The following is a 14,745-nucleotide window of genomic DNA, read 5'->3' on the forward strand; positions in this document are numbered from 1 at the left end:
GTTTGCAAACTTTATATTCTTTCATGGAATTTATTACTATATTCTCATGAGATATCGCGAAACATCCATCTTCAGGAACTATTTATTACCAAATTCAAAATCTAGTCCCAATTATTTTATACAAATATTATCCTAACTCTCATTACTCTTTGGACATTATTTTATACAAATATTGTCCTACCTCTCATTACTCTTCGCAATAGTACGCTTAAAATGAAGATTTTGTTTTATCTTAATTATAGAAATATATAATATTGAAAGACTATTATTATTTAACTATAATAATAAATAATATTATGGAATAACTTCCGCGAGAACTTGATTACGTCACGTTAAAAGACCAATTCAAAACAATACAAAGTACTCAGAATTAATGCCAGAAACAAAATTGTATATAAAATATAAACAACAAATTCGTTAGCCCTAATTTAAAATTCACCACTCATCATTATTCCTTGAGTTTGGCATCCCTTTCACGATTATCCTTTTTATTGTAGTTTACTCGTCGGAACATTGTATCCCGCTACCCTTGCCTACTATTTTAGCTGAGGCTAAGTTTACATTCTCCCTAAAACTTTTTCGATTTGCTATCCCCTAACCTTTAATGAACAGCGATGTTGACTGATGCTGAATTTATTTAATCTAATAAAACGTGAAAGAAACAGTGAGCAGAGTAGGTAGTAGTATACAGCTAATAACTAATTTATTTTGGCCTGGTAAAATTCTATTTTATACTACATTTAAAACATTTTTTTTTATACTTTTCGTAAATATCTACCTAGGATTTACAACAGCGAATTGAAGTAGGTTATTGAGACATCACGGCTTTTTTTAATAATTAATCATTACACCTATTGTTGATAGTATTAATAGTGTGTAGAGTTATTTTTTTATTTATGTAAACATACATAACGAAGAACACCACTACATAATATAATTTTATAAGGTAAAAATCGACATATATACTAGACAATGAAGGGACTGAATTATGAAACACAAAATTTGATAACATTATCGTTAATGTGTTCTCTGCAAAAGTGATTGAAAGTGATTCATCGATTACAGATACCAATTTAGAAAAATCCGTTGAGTGTTCTTATGCGAGAATTATGCGCAGCTATATTTACACTGTCGGTACCCCATAACCCTGAAGAAACAACAGAGTTAAGACGAAAATTATAATTGCCAATTCACGCAGTTACATAAACATGAGTTGATATTGTTATGATTTCTTGATATGTATACGATAATAGGTATGAAATGGGCGCATTGGGTAGGTTTTAGTGACTCCGAAGTTTCATTTTATTTATTGGGGGAAAACAAACAGTTGTACATTAGATACTACTAAATAAGCACATACATATTTATAAACATACAACTCACTCCGTTCTTCATACAATATAAACTAAATATATTTTTTAGATATGTTAATGATATAGCTGATAATATTTTTTTTTCTTGAGATAATAAACAACTACGTAGGAGTCACTTAATGTTAAATAATATCCAACGTGTGCACTATTCCGGTGGAACCGGGCTATTCGTGTAGACAAAATATCTACACAGTGATTCTAATACTCTCTAAAGATAATTTAGAATTAACATTTTGCGGTCATTCTCCTTAAATTATACTTTAACTATTAAAATGTTTGACGGTAATCTATACTGCTGACTTCATTGACTCTGAAAAATGTGAAAGGTGTATAAGCCAACACAAATTCAGACAATTCCACAAAAGCCAAGTGATTATAATGTGTACCAAATTGATCGCCTTTACTTTAATAACTACAGTGACGTCTATTCAATGCTATTTTTCAATATATTTTTATTCCGAAATATGTGTTCTTGTTAACCTACAATCTTTGAATAACACAAAGTGTGGAAAACGAATCAAACATTTAGTACATTATAACATCATAATATTTTTATATCTACGAGCAAAATTTATTATGTAAGTCGCCAGGTGGTACATATCATCACCGCCCGTAAGTTTTTACAATATCAGCGGATTTGTCAGTAAACGAGGAACGGGAGGAAGGGGAAAGTAAGATTATATGGGTCTCCATATTTCACAGCAATGGGAACTAAAAATAACTTAAATAAAATAAAATTAAAATAATTTCACGATGGTTTTCTGTGACAGAGTAGTAGGTAGCAAAGCTATTATCACTAACTGATATAAAACGGATCACTGATTCGCCGGCCCATTTATACTGTATTTAAAAATAGTGGAATGTGATTACCAAAACACTAACGCTTCGATTTTTGTTTCATTAAAGAGTGAACTAATCGTGTAACAATATTATAAGCATATTAAACGAACAAAAGAATAAAATTAAATCTTAAATGTTGCTCCTGTTAAAGTTTTTCCTACGTGTATCAAATTATTTTGAATAGTTGCCGCGAATTCCAACTAAAGAAATTGCACAACATACCGGAAGCATCGGAACGGGTCCTGACAAGTTTTAGATAATGGGATAATAATATCGGGATGGTTATTAAATTCTTGAAAATGTCGATAGAAGTATTATAGTGCTTACTCAATCCAACTTGCAAGTACATGCCATATGTATTCAACCTGGCTATTCCATTTTTAAAACAATACTTATATAGCAATAACGTTGGAAACTTATATTTTTTTTAATAGAACGCAGAAATATAAATAACGATGTTTAGATTGTCATGTATTATGTTGACCATTCTATATTCCATGCAACTGACACCGAGTCTCTACAAATTTACAAAGCGACAAGTTCCACCAAACAAGGTCCACCTACTCACTGCAAATACAAATGACGACAGTCAGAATATTTTCTTAACTTTTCTCAAAAAATTAGCATCTGCATTATAATATGTTGAAAGTATAGTCAGTTCTTCCATATAAGGCGAAATGCCCGGCTACATTTCGTAATTTTTGTTAACATGCTAATCGTAAATCAATTAGGCCCATAGGCGAGAGGCCATTACTCGCATATATAACATAATCTCGGTTCGACTCCCGCATTCCAATTTGTCGCTTAACCAATCAAGTTACTATGTCCTCTATACATAAAAGAGCCTAATGTCAGTTAAAAAAACATACCGACCTGGCTTCATAAGTCCTAGAACCACTAATCATTTTTATCATACATTCTTATTCTCATGAATATATATAAACAGTTGAATATTTTACTTTATTACAAAGAACATTAAGTCGTCATTAGTATAATAATTTTGGCATGCGTATGTTCAGTCGCAAGAACTGACGGGCTTGTAATTATGAAAGCGAAAATGAAAAAACTTATTACGTGTATTGCGTAAGTGCGATAAAATATCTTTTACGTGGGTAACCTTTTTATACGATATAATTGGCGCTCGCCCATTCCCTTGTTAACGTAAAATTGATATACGCTTTAGACCAAAAATACATTTTTGTACCAACAATATTTCTAAAGTGAATCTATTACAAGAAACATTGATTAAAATGAATGAATGAATCCTCCTAGCCGAATTTTCGTCCCCGGCGGCCAATCTCAATGAAGATCAGTCAGGTACCACAGGAGATATTATTACAAGTGTGTGCCATTAGCACAAGTGTGTGCGAATGCACAGCAAAGGTGCACTCTCTGTTCCTTCTCTCTCATAGTTCGGTGAGACGGCAATCCGATATGACCGGAGGGAGATCAGGCGCTGGACCAGCGGCTTTACGTGCTTTCCGACGCACGGGGTATCACACCGCCAACTTCCTTGCTGCGACTGAATAATATTTTAAGATGGAACAATCCCGTCACAATTATTTTGGCCCGACCCAGGATTTGAACTCGAGCCCTCACCGCAGTAATTACAACTACGCCACCGTGGCAGTCGTTAATAAATAAAGACTATATTTAGGTAATAACTCCCTCGTGCCTTGATATCGTTTAACAAAACCTTTTACGGAGATACGAATTTAAACAACTTCGATTACGAGAACTTAGATAAAATGAAAGAATATTCGTTTTTCGACGGAAGTACAATATTTTACTGTAAAAATTAAACAAAGATCTGGTTACGACATGACGATTCCGGACCATTACATACGAAATGAGTTGACAAAAAAATGATCTTATTTGAATTCCCTTTTAATATATTTGGGTTAACTAAATAGCTAGGTAGTAGGCCTCACCATAGAGTCTATCTAAGTAGGTAGACTTAATTATTGCTCTAGCCAGATGGAATTTGTAAGCACTATTATAATCTAATTTGAAGTATATTGGAGTGAGTGTAATTTCTGGGCATTACGAAATTTGTTATCTACCATCTGGCAAAGACAGGGTTGCCATAGGCTACTTTTTATTAAAAAAAATGTCGAGTTTTGCCAAAATTTTGGCCAAATTCAAATTTCAAAACTTTATTCATTTATTACAAGGGTGACCACAAACAAAGTCATTAGGTGCATAAGATGCGAATATAAAATAAATTTATTCTCTATTATATGTTTTGAGAAGTTTCGGGCTATGTAATAATGTAAGCAGACATTTGGAATGCATGAACACTGCTCATTTAAATCTCATCGTATGTCGGAGTATGGGGAGACGAAAACTTTACAGTTGAATAAGCAGGTTCTTGAAAACTAAATATGTTAAAATATCATACAATATGTCCAATTAAAACTTCAACCAACTCATGAATTCATTGCGTCATCAAGTTTTTCGATTATTTTCAGTATAGGTGTCTCGGGATACGGACTCTAATTATAGCATTATTGGAGAAAAGGAACTTCGCTAGACTACACAAAATAAATTAAACCTATAGGCTTCTGTAAATTGAGAATTATGGCGTGTCTAGTATTGGATTTCTCGAGTCCTGAAATAAACTTACGAATGCTTACTATGCTAATATTCTGGATTGTATTTGTGTATAACATTACTAACTTCCTAAGGATTTAAATTAAACTAAAGAAGAATATAATGTTGAAGAGTGAATTGAGCAGTTTTCGCCAAACCTAAGGTACATAAAAATATAATTTTTCACTGAGTGACGAAACCAGCGAGCCTCTCAACTAACGGTAAGAGTCGTAACTAACAAACAATACTGACAACACAGAAATCATTACAACATACTGTTTTTATATTCACATCACATCAATATATCTGGTTATGACTCATTAAAAATCATATTAAATGAAGATTAAGAATTTAAATGAAGATTAAGAAAACTACAACAATCAAACGAAAATCGAGCAACATTCTATGTTTTTTAATGTGCTTATAATGTTCATATATTAATGTTCTACTGTTGTCATTAGCATATAACTGACAGTTCCATGGTTTTACTAGGCTGGTATAAAGTGGTTTCCATTTTCAATGTCCGTAAAAGGAACGACACCGGAACCCCTTTATCCCTTCCGCGAAAGTGCGCTAAGTTGTTAACGCCGATTGATATCGTCCGGCAGAAATCATTACGCGAAGATAAGAAACCAGGTCAGTCAGAAATTATGACGTTAAATCAGCCATGCATAGTTAGTTACTTAATTATTTTTTTATTTGTTTACCTTCCACTGACAATGTTTAAGCCTTAAGTACGAAAAGGCTATTAAGGTTTTTGTTATTAGCATACTAAAATTTTTACATCGCCTTTGGTTTAGTTATTGGATGCCAAAAGAATTATTGCAACTCATACAAATACAGGCAAATGTTTCCCAAGAAGTATGTACTTGCGCAGTTTGAATTCCGCTGTTGAACAATAAAAGATATTTAAGTTATGCTAAATTTATTTGCAATTTATTTCTTCATGACGATCTATGTACCTTATTTAAATTTTTATTTATTTTTTACTATAATTATATTGTTGGTCAAGTACTGAACTAGAATGGTCTTCCAGTTGTAGTGATTGAATTTTCAGAAAATTAAAAACAGGCCATTGAGCTGAAATATACATGTTATATAATATGTTCAAGTAGCTATTATAATAATATTTGTAATGCGGCAATTAAATAATATGTGAAATGAAAATTAGTACCCATAGGTACTAAATCTTTGTAATGACATTGCCGCGAAATTCGCTGTTATTGTCTCTATTACTCTAAACATTGTTCAATATACTACATCGCGGCGAGGTTGGTGATGGAGGTCGGACGAGAGTGCCACAACTTATGAAATATGTTTTTAAAAATACATAAACCGCCCAAAGTTTAATAAATTTACTAAATTTTTAACGCCAAAACAAGAATTTATTTTTAAATTTTTGCTAATTTGCATAACCTTCTTCATAATCATACTGACTCTAAATGCATGAATATGTAAAGATGCTTGTTAAAAGTAAATACAAAAACTGTTGGAACTATTTTGAAATAAATTACCACATGGGTTATTATTTATAGTTGAGTGGATTATAACCTAGTTATTAAGCGGACTGCCGGACGAAAGTCGCCGAGTTCAAAACCCTAGACACATACCTCTGACTTTTCGAAGTTAGATGTTATATAAGTTATCAATTATAATCCTCCGCTTTCATGAAGGAAAACATTTTTATGGAGGCCAGCGTGGTAGACTAAAGTCTAACCCGCTCAGTAGTAGAAGAGACCCGTGCTCAGCAGTGGGCAGTATATACAAGACTGGTATATTTATTATAATAATTATCCTGGAATAGTGCATTAGTAATTTTATTTCGGAACAGGAGTTCTACGAGAGCAGAGCCAAAGCATAAAGTAGTCCCGCGTATACGGCATTGATTTCAAAAGAAAATGTGTGCAATGTGTATATAGTTATATAGAGCAAGCTAGCGCGTGGACCGTCTGATAGTTTATAGTTATTGCCAGCCAAAGGACAAATGTGCTACGAAATCTTCCTTTCCTTGAGAAATTGAAAGGGAAGTGAGGAGAGAGGGTTTATTGCCGAGCCTCCGGCAATAAATCTGTTGACCACATGCGTCTACAGCGACCCCTATTTGCCCAAGTTACCAAACGCAATGTGCCTTGTCTGTTCAACAGTTAAACTTTACTTGGGTAGACTTAGTATTCGGCCTACACAAATTGTACATTCAAAATAGACTTTAGAAAGTGTTGAAAATATGGTAATTTTAATGAAAGCAAGCCTTTGAAGAAAGGGAATTATTCTGATTAGTTTTAGTTTAATTCCACTATTAGTATTCCGATTATTAATATGGTTGAAGTTCTCGGAACGCTTTGACAAATGGACTATGGTCTAACGGGTGGGGTGATAAAAGAAAACGATTTATTTAACGCGGCTAGAGGCGCGCCTGGAGCGTGCCCACTGAAAAACTTTCCTCCAATGAACACTTCCCTTGCTCAGCGTCTTATCTAATACAGCAATGGAGTTCCACTAAGCAGAAAATAATACTTCATTGAACTTAAATAAGATTAAAAATATAATAAGATTGAAAAATATATAATAATTTAGAGTATTCAGTAACTTAAATGAAATATTAATACAAGTATGTGGTACGTGTGTCAGTACATAATGTATTATGCAAATTAATTTAAATATTAAGACAATGAATTATACCATACTTCAAAAACTACATTGATGACTAATTGTTAGTATTTATAATTTAAAAAATTACTTATTAAATAAAAATCTATTTACAGTCATTTAATTCTATCATAATCTTATTTATTTGTATTCAAATTCATCTTAACTCTAACAGCCACATATAATTGACTATAAAATATGTTTCATTTACTCGTAAACAAATATTTTCGGCTAACATAACAGGTTTACCACTAAAACCAATTTCTTTCTTTATACTTTTGTACTTACCAATTATTCCAATAAAAAGAAAGCTTCATTTTATTCCGTCTATGCACAGTCTCTATATTTATGTGAGAATAGAGGAAAACGTTCCGTTTCCCCACTGGAAAATCGGAATACAGCGGGCGGGCGTGCGGCCGCGTGCACCGAAACCGACGTCTCACTTCGCACTGCTGTAAAGTGTAAACTGTATCAAAGAAGTCGCCGCTTCGCATCGCTCCTCTTCCAAAACTCCAAAACAATCATTAGTATTGCTTTTCAGAAAATATTGTCTAATTACAAAAAGTATGCATATCAAATGCTCATAAATATTAACACAAACAAAACGTTGCTAAATTTAAAATGAGTCTGTTAATTTAGATAGTGCCGATTTTTATCTATTGTTACCTGGTTCTGGTGGTATTTTAATACGATTGGTTAACTTACGTTTGCAATATTTTGACGAGTGCAGAGTATAAAATGTTTTAATATAAATAGATTTTAAAAATCTTAGAGCGCCTTCAAATCAATCGATATTCAAATCTGTTTAACTTAACCTTTGTATAGTTTAATCTTAGCTATTCTTTGTAGGCTTTTTTAAATATGTCAACTTCACCTAAAAAATGCAGGAAACAAAAGAAATTCTGTACGCCACGTGAATAAATAAAATAAAAATTAACAGTCCCATTATTTAATTTAACACGCGTTGTCGTTAACCTTAGAAATAAGCCTGTAAAGCAATCTTTAGAAACAATACAAAACCGATGCTGTTTTTCAGATATTAAACGTTTTGGGTGACAAATTTACATAAATATTTCTACTTGTATAATATTGTTGTATAAAATAAAAAATAAACGAGGTCGCGGACGATTATGCATTATGCAAAAATATAAATTCATACCCTCTCAACGTAGCTTTAGAAACGTTTATTGAATAATCATTTATTGTTTAATGCAATAGTCTTGCCACAACTTAAGAAAATAATCTTTCAATAGTTACTACCTATTATAGTCTTTTTCTTACTTTTTTTTCTTATCTTACTATTTTATAAGTGCGAAAGTTTGTGGAAACGTTTGAATGTTTCATCCTTGTCAGAAGTAAATTCGGATATAACTAAACGAACTTAGATGAATTTTGGCAAACTTAGTAAACTACATCCTGTTTTAACACATAGAGTTACTTTTTATCCCGGTAATTTGCTCCTATGGGAAATAATGAAACTTTTTAATACGATATTTTAAGCAGATGGCATTGATACCGTACAATTAGGGACTTTTGTAGCGGGATAGGCTTTTCCCACGAATGAAACCGCGAGTAAAGCCTAGTATAAAACCACAAAATTTATTTACAATAGTAATAATTCAGTACTTGTTAGTATTCGGAAATAAATAATGATTATTATCACAATCCTTACATTTGTTTTCCTCTTCGGATACGAAATATCTCGAATAAATATCGACGCGAAGTCCCCATATATTGCCACAACCTATATTAGTCCGAGGCGCGATAACTGACGGAAAATGTAATTGGCGCGGACCCCTAAATATAGATATCACTTTGTTCACAAGCAACTCTCACCCGACACGACTGTGCGAAATTAGAAGTTTCTGCTTCATTGATTACCCCGTGTCATTTAGTCTGTGTTTGGGAGTGGTCATTTCCCATTTCCGACTCTACAAAACCTATTTCAATCAGATTTTTCAGCAATTTGCGTAAACTAGGACTAGCTACAAAACCTATTAGCTCATCCTCTCAACCTATATCAAGTATTTTTTGTGATTCGCGAACAAGAACGTGATTAATTAAAATGTGTAGAGACTCAAGTTAGATAACCCTTATTTAACCGTAATAAATCGTTATGTCTTCGTCATAAATGACGTTTTTAATAATAATACATTTTTTAAAACAATCAATATACACGATGGTATTTTGCATTAAGCCATAGAGAGAGGAACCAGACATTACATATTCATTATACACGATATAATTCTTGTAAGATATATTTCTACATTTTTTAAGAGAAATCGGGAACCAAAATCGGTATTTATGTACATAGCTTAAATGTTATTATGACCATCCGGACAAAGAGCAGTTTTACCGGAAAATACGATTTCTCTCATAAGGATAAACACGCGCTAAGCTTGATAAAACTTTGTAATTTCCTGTACCTATATAAATAATGTAAGGCTGTATTATATATTGTTATGGTATTTGCTTTTTATAAAGTGTTATTTTGGTACAGAAAATAAACGAATATACAATAAATGAGGAGAAACAACTAAATAAGCAAAATTTTGTAATGACTTACTAGTGAGATCATCATAATAAAAATTTACTGAGTTCAGTCTTTACCAGATCTTGATGATGATACGGTTTGTCCATATTGTAACTAGACAGCATTCCCAAGCTGACCCAATCGTGGAAACTGCGTTAGCATAGATTTGGAAATTTATGTAGCGCTGGTTTAACAGAAAAGCGTTATATAAGTGTTTTTTTTATTTCGTTCGTAGCATAGCCTAGTTGGGTGTGGAACGGACTGCCGAGACGAATGTCCGCAGGTTCAAATCCCAAGGGCACACACCTCTGACTTTTCAAAAAAATCATGTGTGTATTCTTTGTGAATTTATCGTTCTCTTTAACGGTGAAGTAAAACATCGTGAGGAAACCTGCACATCTGAGAAGTTCTTTATAAAAATTTCGAAGGTGTGTGAAGTCTACCAATCCGCACTAGGCCAGCGTGGTGGACTAAGGCCTAATCCCTCTCAGTAGTAGGGCAGGCCCGTGCTCAGCAGTGGGCAAGTATATAATACAGGGCTGATATATTATGAGGCGACGGAAGAAAGAGTTATTTTAAACACGTTTATTTATACTATAGTGACATACATCATGCAGCGGAAAAGTATCTCAAACCCAATGGCCAAAAGCTTGGCGGTATAATTTCAAATTTGGGTCTTTGTAATCTTTAAATTAATGGTTTGGAACAAAGTTATAATTGGTGCTTTATTTACTTTCCGACTCATTCAATTATAATTTGTAATTCAATGGTAGTTTATGAACGCCATTCTACTGAGTATTTAAAAGATTTTTTGTATCATTAGCTTAATTAAATATGAATGCATAATTTGACAAACCTAACTAGGCTTTGTATTTTTTGTATTATCATTTTTTAACTGCGAAGGTTTCTCACCAGTCTCCTATAAAAAAACATTAGTAAAGTAGGCAGCCAGGTACATGCCACAAGTTAGTTAAGAATTTTACGCCTGAAAGACAACCGACTTTCCATTAATCTATTAGACTGCCTCCATTCCTTTAAATTAATAACGTTTCTCTCCTTTGTAACTAAGGAGTTTGAAATTCTAACTTTCGCTGTCTACTTCGTACTTTTTGACAGATTAAATAATTACACAATGTAGTGTTCAACGAGTACGCCAATAAATTGGATGTTTCTTTACCAAATGTATATATACAAAGCATATATACATTATGAAATGAATGCGACTGAACTTCATGTTTATCCAATTTCTACGATTTCCAGAAGTGCTCGAGTACAAAGGGTTATCAGTAAGTTCGGGTATAACAAGGCCTTATAGATTGAGTCAGACAAAAAGGGCTATCGAAGTTCCGTTCGGCCCTTCCGAGAAATGTGCGAGTGGGTTATCACTATTGTCCCGGATCAAACTTACTCAGACCGGACGTCAAGTTCATAAAGCTGATGTAAACTGTAAAGATATTAACAATTAAATTATAAAATTCAATTAGTATACTACGAGTTAGAAGAATGTTTTTTGCGTCTTACTGAGTTTAATTATTTTGATAACACGTGCTTCTTTTCTTTTAGACTCGGCGCTGTATCTACTGTAACTTATCAACCATATGTACAGGCATGAAAGCCCGTAATTTGATTACCGCCTACGCTTTGGCTTACTTTAGCACATCACTTGTCTATACACAGGATTTTGCTGGGATAACGTGTGTATCGTAGTGATCGAAATTTTAAGCTACTACATCCCTACATGTGTTGCAATTTGACAAAAAAATAAACGGCTCGGCTTCATAAACCGCGTCTTTACATAACATAAAAATAAATATATATTTAACTATATAACTTGTAAATTTTATTCAGTTTTATTTTCGTCTCTTGAAATAGTAGAGCAATTGCCAGTTTTAAGTCTTGTTTAATGCTGGACATAAAAAGCTTACACAATACTTCATAGTTAGTACCCGCATAAACTTTACGTGCCTACATTATATAGATTTATTAGTGTACGTTCACATTTGTTTTACTAACCAACGCGGTGTTTCTAAACCCTCATATGATTTTATCATTGCCTTATGCAATACCTTAATTTAACAATTACAAAATATTTAGATTAAGGTAGCAACAAAAATATGGCGACGCCGTCTCGTCTCTAAGTAACGAAAAGGCATTTAGAGCGGATTCTGAGAAAGTGTTTATTAAAAAAGCTTATTTAATTAATTTTAAATTTCAATTTTCTAAAGCGAATCCGATATTCTTTAATTTATTTGCCATTTGCTATTGACTGGCAGAACCAACAAAATACATTCGCTCACATTTTGTCAAATACGTTCCTGCATAGTCCAATAAGAGTGGCTTTTAGGAGTAAAGCATAAAAGAAATACGCGAGGGACTACAAGACTGAAGTAGCATTTCTGTCAAAGATTCTTCTCACACGTTCGGCTAAACAATCGCCGTCTTGGTATGTGTTATATAATTTTCTTATATATAGTACTAGAAATTTCTATGGTGTAAACGATAGCAAGTAACGAAGTCTGAAAAAAAAATTGAAATAGCCAACACAATAACATTTTTAATTTCCAGGTTTCCAAGTAATACGACTTCCACGAGAGACTTCCAAGAAATAGTTTTCTCATTTCTTTAAACTAAATTATTATAATTGATTTCTTCACTGTTACCCGTAGACTTGACAAAAACTTGGTGAGCACTGTCAGTGGCAGTCTTAAGGGATAGCGAACAGGGCAACTGTCTAGTGCCTCGCAGTATATGGGGCCTAATGCTTGCAAAGAGCACAAATAATAACATCACCGTCCTTCGGTAATTGCGCAAAAAGGCTCATAAATGTCTGCCTCACGCCTCGCATTAATTATAGTCGCTGCTGAGCTGTGTGCACACATTTGTTACTGTTATATTATTTTTATTTATTCAATGATAAACATGGCCTGAAGTGTAGAAAATCGATAGCCATTAGGAATATTTTCCTTGTTCCCCGTCTGACGGCAACGGAGCGTTGTAGCATGTCGCGTCGCCATGGCTTGTTATGTCGTTACCTGTTGCGCAACAAAGATTTAAGGCTTTATTTAACGTTATATACTTATGTCTGGCTTCATTTAACAAGGTTTTGTCCCGCTTCCACTATAAATGTCGCACAAAACTACAACAACTTTAGTAAGGCAGTTATGCACCAGCTGTTACAAAACTATATACATTGGAATTCCAAACAAATGGAACATACCACATAATTTATTGTTACAACTTACATTCTTAGACCTTAGTTATAATGTAACATCTACTGGATGTCCTAATAAATAAACATACACTAATCCTGATTAATATAACCAACTAAATGAATTCTTTATTAAGTATTCGCAATCCTATTTTCTCTCCTACAATACGTCGGAGTTGTCCATCATAATAAGATCCGATACTCAGTACAAAGGGCCCTTTCAGATCAAAGACGTAGAACCATCCATTAGCTTAACTGAAGTGGGTACTACTTGTTTCTACCAAACTCTAAGGCCTACTTTAAAAATAATGTAGTAAATATAAAGTGTACTTTACTTTCGATATTTGATTTGATTTCAAGTGTATTTTACTAATGGTCTTTTGTATGCGAGAGTCCTTCTGGGCAGGTAACACCGCAATGGCTATTTCTACAACCAAGCAATGGCCCTTATTCTGTATGATAGTGTAAACGCGTAACGCGGCTGTGTCATGTTATCTTCGAGAAATGTGCGTGGAATGGTATTCTGTAAGCCAAATTTCTATAGTCCTAAACATGATGCGTTGTGATTCGTTCTTGTTACGCACTGTTAAAATAACGTGCGGGTTAGAGAATAAGGCTCCGGTGCCATGCGCATTTGTGTTTCAGTTTGAAAGACATTGTAGCCATCGTAAATAGTGGACGTGAGTGTTCATATATTATGTCTCGGAATAACAAGGTCATCGAAGTACCACGCAGTACTTTATAATTCAAAATTTTGTATGATGTGGCTATTGTTTATGAGCGGACGTATCGCATTACAAGAGTCCTAAACCTATCATAATAAATCGTAATGGATCATAACCACGGGTCCAAAGCAATAATTAATTAATAAATTAATACAACAATAATTTACATATTAGCTTTAAATTTGGCGATTCAAGCATCGCCGATCACGAGGAAAATTTTACAATTTCGCCTATAAATAAAAGCCCGCCCTTACATTATAAGACATTAGGCTAAAATACGTGTAAGTATGTAAGTTCTCGCAAATTAACTCCTTATAAAGTCGGTCTGCTGTTTGTATTAGAGCGTTAGTAAACAAGAATTCCTAGAAGTTTGTATCCGACGTTGAATGGGAAGATGACAATTTATAGACATCGGAAGTCACGCCCTGCGTAACGTGTCACAGGGCTGTGTCTAACAGAAACGAAATAAAAATATAGTCACTTATTGCGATTTTCAAGAAGCAATCCCTATTGCTTATTCGATTTATCTCAAAAATTGACAAATAGGAACAATTTATTTTGGCATGCTTACAAACGCATTATTTCAACTAGTTCGTTCTCGAGATAGTTTTGAAGATTGAGATTGGGATCGTTTATTGAAAATGGCTATTATATGTAGGAAAACAAATATGCTATTAAAGAATTGGGTCACGACACCATCGCTCTCATCAAAATACAATTAACGGTTATCGTTGATGTTATGTTTATCGGTCAAATAATATTATGCAGCGAGCATTGATGAACGTAAATAATAACTATTTGTCGCTGCAAAATTGTGTGTATAATTTA

General features: G+C 33.4%; 1 protein-coding gene across 2 annotated transcripts in view; it reads right to left on the reverse strand.

Annotated features, from left to right (window-relative positions):
- Window positions 1-7,902, reverse strand: part of LOC115454644 (sex peptide receptor) — a 57,325-nt gene extending 49,423 nt beyond the window's left edge. For both annotated transcript variants that reach the window (XM_037439757.1, XM_037439756.1), the window contains exon 1: window positions 7,740-7,902. The gene's annotated coding sequence lies outside the window, so the exon portion shown is untranslated. The remainder of the gene's footprint in view (window positions 1-7,739) is intronic.
- Window positions 7,903-14,745: the final 6,843 nt, after the last annotated feature.

The sequence above is a fragment of the Manduca sexta genome, chromosome 17 (genome assembly GCF_014839805.1).
Source record: "Manduca sexta isolate Smith_Timp_Sample1 chromosome 17, JHU_Msex_v1.0, whole genome shotgun sequence".
In the NCBI taxonomy this organism is placed as follows: Eukaryota; Metazoa; Arthropoda; class Insecta; order Lepidoptera; family Sphingidae; genus Manduca; species Manduca sexta.